The 14607-nt window shown below is 36.2% G+C and overlaps 1 protein-coding gene and 1 non-coding gene across 4 annotated transcripts in view; both read right to left on the reverse strand.

Annotated features, from left to right (window-relative positions):
- Window positions 1-14607, reverse strand: part of RAD51B (RAD51 paralog B) — a 735153-nt gene that overhangs the window by 654298 nt on the left and 66248 nt on the right. The window lies entirely within an intron of this gene.
- LOC131754211 (U6 spliceosomal RNA) lies at window positions 13949-14055 on the reverse strand. The gene has a single exon (XR_009335241.1). It is a non-coding gene; the product is annotated as a U6 spliceosomal RNA (small nuclear RNA).

The raw sequence follows: 14607 nt of genomic DNA on the forward strand, positions 1-14607 counted from the left end.
GGTGCACGTGCGCACACACACACACACGCTTTTTTCCCCTAGTTATGTCTGCTAAAAGGACCTAGAATCAATGAGCACACCAATTACCCAGATTTTGGTTTCTAAATACTACTTTTTTTTTTTTGGCCGCATCAGGTCTCAGTTGCGTCATGCGGGATCTTTCGTTGAGGCGCGCAGGCTTCTCTCAAGTTGTGGCATGAGGGTTTTCTCTCTCTAGTTGTGGCGCATGGGCTCCAGAGCGCATGGGCTCTGTAGTTTGTGGCACGTGGGCTCTCTCATTGAGGCGCACAAGTTCAATAGTTGTGGCGCGCGGGCTTAGTCGCCCCCCAGCATGTGGGATCTTAGTTTCCCAACCAGGGATCGAAACTGAGTCCCATGAATTTTAAGGTGGATGGATTCGTTACCACTGGACCACCAGGGAAGTCCCTCTAAATACTATTTCCTATTAAAAGGAGCAAGAATTGATTCTAAGCCTGGGAAAGTATGGGTTGGCCAAAAAGTTCGTTCAGGTTTTTCCATAAGATGTTCCAGAAGAACCCAAACAAACTTTTTAGCCAACCCAATACAAGATGAGCATTGGAACATCATTTTATGTTAGAAGGAAAGTACTCAAAGAATGATGAGGATTTGTCACAAGGACATACAAGCGAGCTAGATGAGTTTTCCACTAGCCAAATCTGGGACAGTTTCAGAATCGGAATAAATAACAGTAATGGTTTACGGATCACTGACTAAAACAAAAAAATGCATGAGTTCATGCTTATAAAAATAAATAAATAGATAAACAGAAAAAAGGAAACCTCTTCCTTACAGTGGAAAGACCATTAATAAATGTAGATAAAATGATAGTATTAGAAAATCACTATTTGACAACCATCATAGTAATAATTGATTCAGGCAAGAAGCATCAATGGATGCTAAAATAATGAAAGCTTAAGGAGTAACAGAATATTTATAACCTGAAAGTTACCTCCTCATAAGACACTTTAATTCCAAAGGGGAAAATCGTAAATTTACAGTAGAAAACCTGGCAGATACTTCCTAAACAAAGTGATTAAAGTTAACACCAACAGTAATAGGACAAATTAATATCATGCACATTCTGTTATGATACACTGAAAAGAATACGCATCACTTCTGTGATATTCTTGTCAAAAAGAATTTCTTACATCTATTCGTGTGAAAACTCAGACTAAAGGACATCCTACTATTTAGGTGCATATTTAGTAAAGAGACATGCATACTTAGATAAAGAGACAATGCGCACATATAGGTAAAGGAACAAAACACACAAGCAATTATACTTAAACTCTCATTAAAAACTTATCTATTGATGATTATCGCTTAAATCAATCATTTTTTTCTGGGGGGGTCACAAAATGATGATCTTCTATTTCTATCATTTCTTCCATATTTATTAGCTGGAATTCTTCTATAAAGGGCTACTTGATTTCCCTGAAGTATAGCTAATACAGAAGACAGGATAAATGCTGAATTCTTTCCTTTAAATTGCCAATTTTCAGGCTAAGAAATTAGTGCCCTAGTTTCTCCAATGGTTCCCAGTGAGATGTTGGGTATTTCTCCTTTTATCATTATGATATATATTATTTTATGTATCAAGTGTGTTTCAATCAGTTGTGTAGCATGTTTTGTTTTGTTTTTAAGACTCAAATTTTCTCATCTTTGGCCAATAGGAGCCACTCATGCATTTGAAGTTGAGTTTTAGACACAAAGAATTTGAAGAGCTTATGAGACATCCACTGGTTCTGAAACAGGAGAAAAAAAAAAAAGAAAAATACTACAGAAGTATAATTCTTATTCCTAAGGCATCTAACCACCATACAGAGGTGCCTAAGAGGATTTTTTAGTACAAATTAAGATTTTAAAATTAATACATTCACTAAACATTTACTTCATCTGTCTGGGGTTTTTTTCTTTTCTTCTATTTACAATATGATGATTAATGTGTCCCAGTCTCTTTGACAAGGTTCCTACCCTCAATGAGCTTAGTAGGAAAGATACCATAACTGTTTATCTTACATGCCAGGTGACAAATTCAGGTCAGGACAAACATATCGCAGAATAAAATTAGTGTTACAGAAATAGAAATAAGGGATTATATCCAGCTCGAGTCATCTTAAAAGAATTATTTAAGTCAGAACCAAAAGTAGATTTTGATATGCCAGGGAATTGGAGGAAAGGCATGGGGTGTGTGGTAGGGAGAGCCAGTGCAGAGAAGGGCATATTAGGAGAGATGAAGAGGAAGGAAAATGCAAGGCGATTTGAGGGCAAGGTGAAGGCAGCAGACTATTTATAAGAATAGCACTATCTAAAAGAACTTTCTACAAAGTGGACATGTTCTATATCTGTGCTGTCCAGTATAGCAGTCACCAGTCACATGCAGCCGCTGAGACTAAAGAATTGAATTTTTAGTTTTGTTTAAGTTTATTTAACTTAAAATGAATAGCCACCTGTGGCTAGTGCTTACCATACTAGACAACACATTATTAGAATAAAAACTCAGAACAAGTACTTTTTTTCTGTTGAATAAACAAATGAATGAACAAATGAATGCATGATTGAATGCACACTCAAATGAATATTCCAAATTGTATAGTATCTTAGGAAAATGTGGGACACGAAGTTGGAAAAGAATGTTAGAGCCAGATTATAGATGGCTTTGAACACAAACTAAAGAGTTTGAACTTTATTTGAAAGGTAATTTTAAAAACTCACTGACATTTTCTTAATAACAGAAGCATAATAATTGTTTCAGGATAAGTAACCTGGCAGTAGTGAGCAGGCAGTACTGACAGGACAAAATCTGGAAAAAAAGAGAGGTGGGTAGCCTAGGTTAGAGATTCTCAAACTTTTTGATTTCAAGATCCTGTATTACTTTTCTAGGCTATCATAACAAAGTACCGCAAATGGGGTGGCTTAACACAACAGAAAGATATTCTCACAATTCTGGAGGCTAGAGAAGCATTCTTCTAAAGAAGAATGCTTGACTCTTTCTAGCTTTGGTGGCTCCTGGCAATCCTAGGTGTTCCTTGGCTTGTAGCTGCATCACTCCAATCTCTGCCTCTGTCTTCACGTGGTATTCTTCCATATAGATCTCCTCTGTGTCTCTGTATTCAAATCTCCTTCTTCCTTCTCTTATAAAGACACCAGTAATTGGATTTAGGGCCCACCCTAATCCACCATATCCTCATTTTAACTCGAATACATCTGCTGAGATCCTGTCTCCAAATAAAGGACCAGGGATTACAACTTGAACATATCTTTTTGGGGACCACTCAACCCACTACAGACCCTGTTACACGCTGAAAAATAAATGCGGTTCCCAAGGAGCTTTTTTATATGTTGATATTTACCATGTTAGATATTAATATCTACCATATTAGAAATTAAAACTAAGTGCTTATCTACTCATTTATTTTAAGACAATAATAATAAACTCATTGCATTTTAACTTAACACATTTTTTATGAACAATAAATGTATTTTCCAAAAAAATTTGTGAAGAGTGGCACTGTTTTATATGTCTGTAAATCACAATCAAAGATGGCTAGATTCTCACATCTACTTCTGCAATCTGTTACAATGCATAGTTTTGGTATCTGAAGATAATCTAGCCTCAGATATGTAGTTGGAAAAAGAAGTGTTTCAATAGCTTTTACAGATAACTATAGATATTCTGCCTTGATAGTATACCAAAGCTCAACAAATGGTCATTTTTTAAAGGCAAATCAAAACCACAATGAGATATCACCTCACACCTGTAAGATAGTAAGAATGGCTATCATCAAAAAGAACACAAATAGGGCTTCCCTGGTGGCGCAGTGGTTGAGAATCCGCCTGCGGATGCAGGGGAAACGGGTTCGTGCCCCGGTCCGGGAAGATCCCGGTCCGGGAAGATCCCACATGCCGCATCCTGCGGATGCAGGGGAAACGGGTTCGTGCCCCGGTCCGGGAAGATCCCGGTCCGGGAAGATCCCGGTCCGGGAAGATCCCACATGCCGCGGTGCAGCTGGGCCCATGAGCCATGGCTGCTGAGCCTGCGCATCCGGAGCCTGTGCTCCGCAACGGGAGAGGCCACAACAGTGGGAGGCCCGTGTACCATAAAAATAAAAAATAAAAAAAAATGTTACTTTATCTCTCATTGTATTACAGTGTACTGTTTACATGTCAGTCTCCCACTCAGTAGAAATCAAACTCCTTGAGGACCCGAATGAGCTTGGGTGCACCAGGCCTGCGCTCTAACTATATGATATTGGGAGTGTTACTTACTCCCTCTAGCCTCAATTTTATCATGTCTAAAATGGGGATAAAATGGTCTACCTTTTAGAGTAACTGTAAGGATCAGAGATAAATTTTCATAGTAACTAACATAATGCCTAACACAGTAAAAACTCAGCAAAGAACAATAATAAAATCAATCAGCATAGTGGTATTACCATTAAAAGCACTCCTTTTAGAGCTAAAAACTTTCTGATTAAATACAGGCCTTTGCTAGTTCCCACTGTAAAGCACACCAGATACCATTCATCCTCAATTAATTACAGAAATGATCAACTAATTTGTGAATTGAATTGTCCAGTTTATCCTGCCACAGGCTCATTAAGGCCTCTAGAAAAATGGACAAAGAAGAAGTATAATTTTATAATCTGTTTTGCTTTTTTGGAATGCTGCATCTCATTCTGTATAAAAAGTGGAAGAAAAAAAAATTCTAAAATAAAATTCCTAGATTGCTAGTGGATTTAATTTACTCATGCTATCTTTAACCCTCATATATACCAAAAATTTACAATTTACAGCAGGGGGACAAAATTATTTTCTCTATTTATGTAACTGAAACATACATCTGGTCTTGCAGTTTGCAAGAAGAACTCCCCAGAGGTTAATGGGTTAATGGTTCTGGAATAGAAATGCAGTACAAAACTCTAACTAGTTGAAATAGGAATGGGACTGAGGAGAGAATGGGAAGGGGTAATCCTAGGGGAGGTAAGATGCAACTCTCCAAGCTGGCTTTCAGCCAGCACAGCTAAGCGCACATCTCCTGACTTGCCAAAAATAACATTAGGGTTTTTGTGACCACAAGTAGTAAGGACTTCAGTTTTAGGTTTCATCTAAAAATAACTATAAAAACAACCCAAAAAACCCATACATCAGTCAAAGTGTGATGAGAATTTTTTAAACTGTATCATGATCCAATAAATGCTGTTTCTATTACAATCAGAAATGGTGCCTCCCCCAACCCCATTATTTCTACATGGCATGCTTGGAGGAGGCTGTAGCTCCTTCGAGAAAAAACTCTACAGTGTCATAGTAGGATGCTTTCATTGGTAAGTAAACAAAAACTCAATTCAAAGTGGCTTAAAATAACACTTCTCCAGCTTTTGTGTGCATATGAATCATCTGGAGAGCCTATTAAAATGGAGATTCTGATTCAGTAGGACTAGGGTAGGGGCTGAAATTCTTCATTTTTAACAAGCTCACAGGTGATGCTGATGCTGCCAGTCCATGGACCACAGTTTCCATTACCAGGGATTTAAACCATAAAGAAATACATAGATTAACATATCTGGAAACCCAGAGATAAGACTGTTCAATAATGTCATCAAGAACCCATAGCTTGGGACTTCCCAGGTGGCACAGTGGTTAAGACTCTGCACTCCCAATGCAGGGGGCCCAGGTTCAATCTCTGGTCAGGGAACTAGATCCCACATGCATGCCACAACTGAGAATTCACATGCCACAACTAAGGAGCCCACAAGCTGCAACTAAGGAGCCCACGAGCTGCAACTAAGGAGCGCAACTGCTGCAACTAAGACCCAACACAACCAAATAAATATTAAAAAAAAAAAAAAAAAAAGAACCCATAGCTTATCTATCTCTCTGAGATACCATCCAAAATGTCAGCTTCATCTTAAGGTTGGCTCCACCTCCTTGGGTACAGTATGGATGATAACAGTAATCAGGGCTACATGTTTCCTTGGTCATGTTCCACAGAAGATACAGAGCGGCTTCCCATAGATCTCTCATAAGAGCAAGGAAGAACAGCCCCAAAGCTTAAAAAACTTTCCTTACATCCTATTTGCAAGGATTAAGTCATATGCTCATCCCTGAACCACCAAGTGGCAAAGTAACCTTTGGACCAACCAGGCCCACCCCTGAACTGAGGTGGAATCAGCTTTCCTGATGCTTATTGGTTACATGGAAGTAGAGGAATCCTGAAAAAATCATGGGTCCATTAGGAAGGAAGAAAGAGGAACAGATGTTTAGTAGGCTATAAACAACATCCAATATAAATAAATATTTTCCTCCTTCATCCCATCAATGTTATCATTTGGTTCTGAATCCATGCATCAACTTTTCCAGCTGTTAGAAATCTCATTAGACTGGGACATCTTCAAAATCTTTACTGCCTTTTGTAGGATGGTTTTCAAAGCTCTTTCATCTATTAGAATTCATATTACAGTATACCATAAAAATAATTTCAAGATACTTATCAATCTAAAATGACAAAGAAGTTTATTACTACAAAATGCATAAGATTATAGCATAATAAGAATAATAATGGCAATAGGATATATAGTAGCCTAGCAGTAACATACAAAATAAATTCATAATGTGGGATATATAAATGAATAAATGAATGGAGAGAGAAATGTGAGCTTTGGTCTCAAATCTATCAATCTTTCCATGGAAGCAAGGCTTCCTCCTAGGGTGAATTATATGGTATGTAAATTATAACTCAATAAAACTGTTTAAAAAAAACCACTTCCCTTTAATAACACAGAGCAACAATTTGTGGAGAAAACTGTCTAAAAAAGACTTAGCCACATATGTCACAAATGCCAAACAACTACTATTTAGTTTAAACAAAGATCAGGGTCACAAAAACTGCGTCAGAGGTCTCTGAAAGCAATACCAAAAATGTGGGCTGTGTGATCTGACCCTCAATGTTGCTCTACGTCGCAGAACTTCTAGACTCAGGAAATGTAATATTCTCTAGAAGAAACACTCTTTGCTAGTAAACAGAAAGCAAAGGCTGGAGTCAACTATATGGGCTCAAAGCTTGCACAACAGTTGCTCCTAAGAAAAACCTGGCAAACGTCTCAGTCATAATATACTAACAGATGAGACTTTTTTTAAAACTACTAATACTAAAGGAATGTGAGGCTCACTATTTTATAAAGGTTGGGCTCACTATTTTATAAAGGATTCTATCTTGTATTCGGCACTAACATTATGAAGGGAGAACTATTAATTAAAAATCAGACCTATGATGTACAATATAAATTATTATACAAAGGTATCTTCAGATGTGGGTCAATGCTAATCAGCTTGAATTCTAATTGGTACCTAATTCAAGTCACTACATAATTCTGGCACTACACAAATCTGGTGAAAGATAAAAATTTTAAGGGTATTATTTTTCACAATAGCCAAGGTATAGAAACAACCTAAGTGTCAACCAATGAATGAATATTATTCAGTCATAAGAAAGAGGGAAATTCTGTCATAAGCAATAACATGGATTAACCTGGAGGACATTAGGCTAAGTGAAAAAGGCAGATACAGAAAGATAAATACTGTATGACCTCACTTATATGTGGAATCTTTTAAAAAAAAGAAGTCAAACTCAGAGAAACAGAGAGTAGAATGGTGATTAACAGGGACTGGAGTGGGGGAAATGAGCAAATGTTGGTCAAAGAGTACAAGCCTTTGATGAATAAGTTCTGGGCATCTAACTACCTACAAAATGAAAAAGAAATGTCTCTCTGGCCTCCAAGGGCCTCCTTAATCTAGTTATTACTTCCCCTTTAACCTAATTTCCCACCCTCAGTAAAAACTGCTCCAAGTAAGCTGATTAACTTACGGAAGTTTAAAAGAAAATTTACACTTTTTTTGCTTTTATGTATTTGCTCATTCCATTTGTAATACTTGAATTGCTTCCCTAATCCTAACTGTCCAAATTTTACCTGTCTAGCCCAAGTTCCATCTCTCCCTTTAAGTCAGCCCTAATAAGCCCTCCAGGTGATTTCTATGCACACTCAATATTGACCACCATTAAGATCTCGGGATTATGACTGGCTATTAAAAAACTGAAAACCTCTCTACAGCACTCTAAGTGAATAGGTATTTATTTGTATCATATAACAAAATGTCTGAAAGCAGACAGTGCAGGGCTGACATCCAATGATGTCAACATCCTTAGTGTATTGGCTTATCACATCATGAGCACAGGTGATTGCTGCTCCTTCAAGACAGGAAGAAGGGACAAGCAACAAAGGACCATGCCAGAAATATCACTTCCCTTTTATCTGGAAAGTAAAAGCTTCCTTAGAAGCTTCCCCTTCCCTACTAATAAGTCTTCTCTTAAATGTGGTGGCAAACTGTATTTTCCAAAGGTGGCCACACCATCATATTTATCCCAGCCCACGTGTTCTTTTTACAATGTGATAGGTACTTCTCCAACTGAGAGGTCATATTCTCTCCCTTTGAATCTGAAAGGGGGACTTGTGATAGTTTTGACCAACAGAGTACAGCAGAAGTGATAGTATGTGACTTCTGAGGCACCATCATAAAAAGAATACAGCTTCCATCTGGGGGGCTCTCTCTCTCAGGAAACTCTTAGAACCCAGAAATCACGATGAGACCACGTGTGAACGTTCCAGCTGGGCTTGCAGCAAACACAAGCATTAACTTCCAAACAACAGGAAGGAGTCTTTTCACATCAATACAATCCCAGCCCCCAGTCTTTGAGTCTTCTAGCTGCGGCCTCAGAAATCGTGGAACAGAGACAAGTGGTCACCACTGGTTTTATATGAATTCTTGACCCACAGGAGAAATAATAAATGATATTTGTTGTTTTAAGTCACTACATTTTGGAATAATTTATTAAACAGCAATAGAGAACTAAAACAGATATGATTGGCCAGAACTGGGTCACATGACCATCTTCAGCTGCAAAGAACCTGGGAAATCAGGGAACATGATTGCCATGAACTTATCTAAGGTGGACACACTGCCACCAAAACATAATCAGGGTCCATTAACAATGGGAGGATGAAAATGAGTACTGGGTAGGCAACTAACAGTACATGCCACAACCACTTGGTTAGTATTCATTATCTACTACCTCATACCACACTGACATTTTCTTAAATATGTGTCTTACATCCACTTAGTAGAATGTAAGAGTCTTGAAGGCAAAGACTATTTCATTACAAAATGCCTTAATCGGTAGTTACCTTAAAACTATTAGCTATTTAACTTCTGAAGGGAAATATTTAGGTTATACTTTAGAAAGAACTTCTAGGTCTTAGAAACTGTGAGGTTCTGAAACAAATGCACAGAAAAGGTTTTATAATTTTTTTCTGGAGTTGTTTTTTCAGAATAATTTCTTTGGGAAAATGATGGTGTGACTGAACAATAGAATAAGCTTTGACAATGCCCTGCAGTATACAGACAAATATCAACTGACCCCAGAGTTAGACTGAGTCATCACAATAGTGTCTGGAAATCCTGTACGAAGCTGACCAGTACAGGCACTAGCTCAGCCTTTTATAGAGATAAACATTGATGGATGCAGGCTAATTAACAACTGCAGGGTACTTTGTAAACATAAAGTGCTAAATATTTATTTTTAAATAATCACACTGATTTAGCAATAAATGATAAACTTACTCTTAGTAGAACAGTAACACTACTGTAGTTCCTAGAAATGACACTAGCCCCCAAGTACTCCTGACCGCTCATGATTTTCAGCGAGTCTCTATTTCTTTAAACAATGAGAAGAGTAATATAGAAATCAGACGTCATTGCAATTTAATTTAAAAATAAATCTTAACACTAGTCAGAAAACATTCCAAAACTTTTATTTTAGCTAAACAGAAATGTCACCTAAATTTAAACAACTCTGATTCATCATTCTATTAACTAAAGCTGAAAACAGCCACTTTTTAGTTGGTTATGAAAATATCAACTAATACTCACATAGTGCTTCAGAATTTACAAAGTCCTTTCATAGATAGATAGATCTTCCTATAAAATTATTATATATGAGTGCTTTGTTAACTGTAAAAATCTCTATAAGTCAGTAATTTAGCAATATGTATTTACTATTATTCATCTACTATAGTATTAGTAATAATATTACTATTATTAGTAATAATAAAATGAAGGCTTATCCGGCAAGAACTTTTATGCCCTTTCTACAGATAAGGATACTGAGGCTGAGGAAGGAGAACTGACTGGTCCATAATCACACAGTTGAAATACATTCGGTACTTAAACTCGTATCTTCTGACTTGAAATTCTGGGGTACTTTCTACTGCATCTCGCTATTTCTGTAAAATGTTTACTTCTTCAAAGCATGATTCCCAAAGATGGGAAGAGAAAAGTGAAAGAGAGGTCTATTGTTGAACAGAGAACTGTCATTTCTAAGGCTGTAGAGCAGGCCAATCTCATGTCATTGGACAACCCAGTAAACTAAGCTAAAGATCACAAAGAAAAACAAAAGAGAGATTCATTACAATATAGTCTAAGAAATGAAACCAACTGCAGTAAATTTAAACTAGGAGCATTAAAAAAAAAAACTTTTCACATTGTAACATTTTCAGTATTGCTTTAAAATACTGCACTTTAAAAAAAAATAAATAAAAATAAAATAAAATAAAATACTGCACTTTGGTTATCATAACTATAAGCATCACTTTATTCCAGTTCAAGTCAAAACTATCCCTCCCTCAAATATATACACTAAAGATCCTTTGAGTCATGATGCTTATAAAAACTACCTTAAGTTGTAAGTTCCTAGGAACTTTTAATTAAATTCATGAACACCCAATTTTACGGGACACATCTGGAAATGCCATGAAACTAAAATGTCTCCTGTCTGGTCACAGCACATATTAAGTCTTCATTAAACCTCAAAGCAAAATCTTAGGAAGCATCTGTACTTCAGATGTTCCCTAAGAGAGGTCCAAAGTACAAGTGTTTAGGAATTATTTTCCTAAGAGAGCATACTTACCACAGGATTTAAGCTATGACTGGCCAATTCCGGCTGGAAAATATAGACACCCAACAAGTCTTAAGCACATTCACTAGCAGATAAAAGGCATTAATTATACTCAACATACATGTACAATTTACATGCAGTGGAAAAGCAATCAAAGCTGCAAGTATTCAAATATTTCTTTTACTTGAAATACCAATACGACTAACAGAGAAGCACTTCTACCATTACACTTCCAAACAACAGTCAAAGCATTAAGCAAAGTGTGAGACTTCCCATTGAAAAAGGCTTGGAAGAAAGAATTCTGAGTATTGAAGAGCTTTTAGTATTACAATAAGAAGTAAGAGAGCAAAATAATTTTGACAACTGCATTAGGAAGCAAAGTTCCACTGGAAATAAAAACATGTGCATTGGAATCAGACATATCTGAGTTCAAATACTACCCTTTCCACTTACCTAGCCGTGTGATTCTGGGAAAGTTATTTAACCCGTACAAACCTCAATTTCTTCAACTATAAAACAGGAATAATATAACCTACCTCATAAAGTTATTTAACATATTAAATGAAAAATGTTTGAAATGTACTCACTACAATACCTGGAACAAAGTAAGTACTCGATAAGGTGCAGCTATTTATAATTTACAGGCTTTCAAGTATTTCAAGATGATTTAAATAAACTAGACCAATTTCAACAACTACATACTTTTGCCAGTAAAACAATACAAACTCTGAGATTCTAAATAAGGTCCTTGATCTTAAAAGGGACTTCAAAACCCAAACATTTATGATCAAATTTTAAAAGAAGTTTAGGTTTTCAAACTGTTAATGGTACGAACAAGAACAGTTGTTCTCCTTCTACCCACATATATTTATTTTTCTCTCCTATAACAATCAAAATAGTATTAGGGATTAAAGAGCTATCATTTGATTTAATGTTTTACTTTTAATAAGACATTTCCCAGCAGAGACTGAATCAACATTAAGAGAATCAAAACAAATAAGAGGGCTTTCCTGGTGGTGCAGTGGTTAAGAATCTGCCTGCCAATGCAGGGGACACGGGTTCAAGCCCTGGGCCAGGAAGCTCCCACATGCCGCAGAGCAACTAAACCCATGCACCAGAACTACTGAGCCTGCACTCTAGAGGCCACGAGCCACAACTACTGAGTCCACGTGCCACAACTACTGAAGCCCGCAGTACTGAGCCTGTGCTCCACAATGAGAGAAGCCCCCACAATGAGAAGCCTGCGCACCACAATGAACAGTAGCCCCCGCTTGTGGCAACTAGAGAAAGCCCATGCACATCATTGAAGACCCAACGTAGCCAAATAAATAAAATTTTTAAAAAATCAATTATACTTAAAAAAACAAACCAAAATACCTAACTTTTAATATTCTCTATTTTAAATTATTTTAGTTGTATTAGAAGACAGGTAAAAACCTTTAAACTACAGCTGTTATGTGTTTACATAGACTCAAGTGTTTGGAAAATTTCCTTAAATCTTATAGTCAATTAAATGCCTAATTTAATTCTTATACTCAATAAAGGAAAACATTCTAACTGCAGTAATTAAAGTTGTTTTCTGTTTTAAGACTAAAACTTTGCCTAGGACTTCTAACTCTATTAAAATTGTAAATTATCTGAGAAATAAAGTTACTGGCTAAACAAACTGATGAAAAACAGAAATGATAAAACTAAAAGCTTCCAAACAGAAGTCAAGATTTAGGATGTCAAAGAATTAAGCTCCTCAAAGAATTAAGCTAAAAAAAAAAAAAAAAGAATAAAAAATATTTTTTTAATACAAAGTTGTTTTTTTAAACATCTTTATTGTAGTATAACTGCTTCACAATGTTGTGTTAGTTTCTCCTGTATAACAAAGTGAATCAGCTCTATGTATACATATATTCCCATATCCCCTCCCTCTTGCATCTCCCTCCCATCCTCCCTATCCCACCCATCTAGGTGGTCACAAAGCACCGAGCTGATCTCCCTGTGCTATGTGGCTGCTTCCCACTAGCTATCTATTTTACATTTGGTATATATGTATATATACATATATGTATATGTATGTATGTATACATATATATACATGTGTGTATGTATATGTACATATAAATATATGTATGTGTGTATATATACATATAAATATATGTGTATATATGTGTGTATATACATATATATTTGTATATATACATATATGTGTGTATATATACACATATATATGCATATATTTGTATATATTTTACATTTGTATATATGTCCATATATGTCCATGCTACTCTCACTTTGTCCCAGCTTACCCTTATATACATACATACATGTATGTGTATATATACATGTGTGTATATACATATGTGTGTATATACACACATATGTATATACACATATATACATACATACGTATGTATGTATATACATATACACCTACATATACATATATATGTATATATTTTACATTTGTATATATGTCCATATATGTCCATGCTACTCTCTCACTTCGTCCCAGCTTACCCTTATATACATACATATATGTATATACATACATACATATGTATGTGTATACATACATATATGTATACATATATACACACATACATATATATGTATATATATGTATGTATGTATATATACACATAAATATATGTGTATATTTGTGTATATATACGTATATATTTATATATACGTTTATATACATATATGTATATATTTTACATTCGTATATATGTCCATGCTATTCTCTCACTTCGTCCCAGCTTACCCTTCCCCCTCCCTGTGTCCTCAAGTCCATTCTCTATGTCTGCGTCTTTATTCCTGTCCTGCCCCTAGGTTCTTCAGAACCATTTTTTTTTTAGATTCCATATATATATGTTAGCATACATTATTTGTTTTTCTTTCTGACTTACTTCACTCTGTATGACAGGCAAAAATATGGAACACTTCATGAATTTGTGTGTCATCCTTGCGCAGGGGCCATGTTAACCTTCTCTGTATTGTTCCAATTTTAGTATATGTGCTGCTGAAGCGAGCACTAATACAAAGTTTTTTTGTTTTTTTTTTTTTTTTTTTTTTTTTTTGCGGTATGCGGGCCTCTCACTGTTGTGGCCTCTCCCGTTGCGGAGCACAGGCTCCGGACGCACAGGCTCAGCGGCCACGGCTCACGGGCCCAGCTGCTCCGCGGCATGTGGGATCTTCCCGGACCAGGGCACGAACCCGCGTCTCCTGCATCGGCAGGCGGACTCTCAACCACTGCGCCACCAGGGAAGGCCCAAAGTTTTTAAGGTGTAAAATTAAAACACTAACAACATATCAACATGTATGTACTTGGAAGTTAAGTGGAATTAACTCAATGAACACATTCAAGATAGACAAAGGACAAACAATAATATGAATCAAAGAAATAATTTTTGTCTTTTAAAAACACAAGAGAGTATCCTTTGAGCAACCTCTCATATAGCCAAGATTGTATTTCAAATTGTTTATTTGAATTTAATTAAACAGTGAGCTGTTAGTACTCCATTAAACTCAAGATCCCATTTCTCTACAATGCTCTCCTTTGATAAGTTAAAAATCATAGAATATCA

This window comes from Kogia breviceps, chromosome 3 (assembly GCF_026419965.1).
Source record: "Kogia breviceps isolate mKogBre1 chromosome 3, mKogBre1 haplotype 1, whole genome shotgun sequence".
Classification (NCBI taxonomy): domain Eukaryota; kingdom Metazoa; phylum Chordata; class Mammalia; order Artiodactyla; family Physeteridae; genus Kogia; species Kogia breviceps.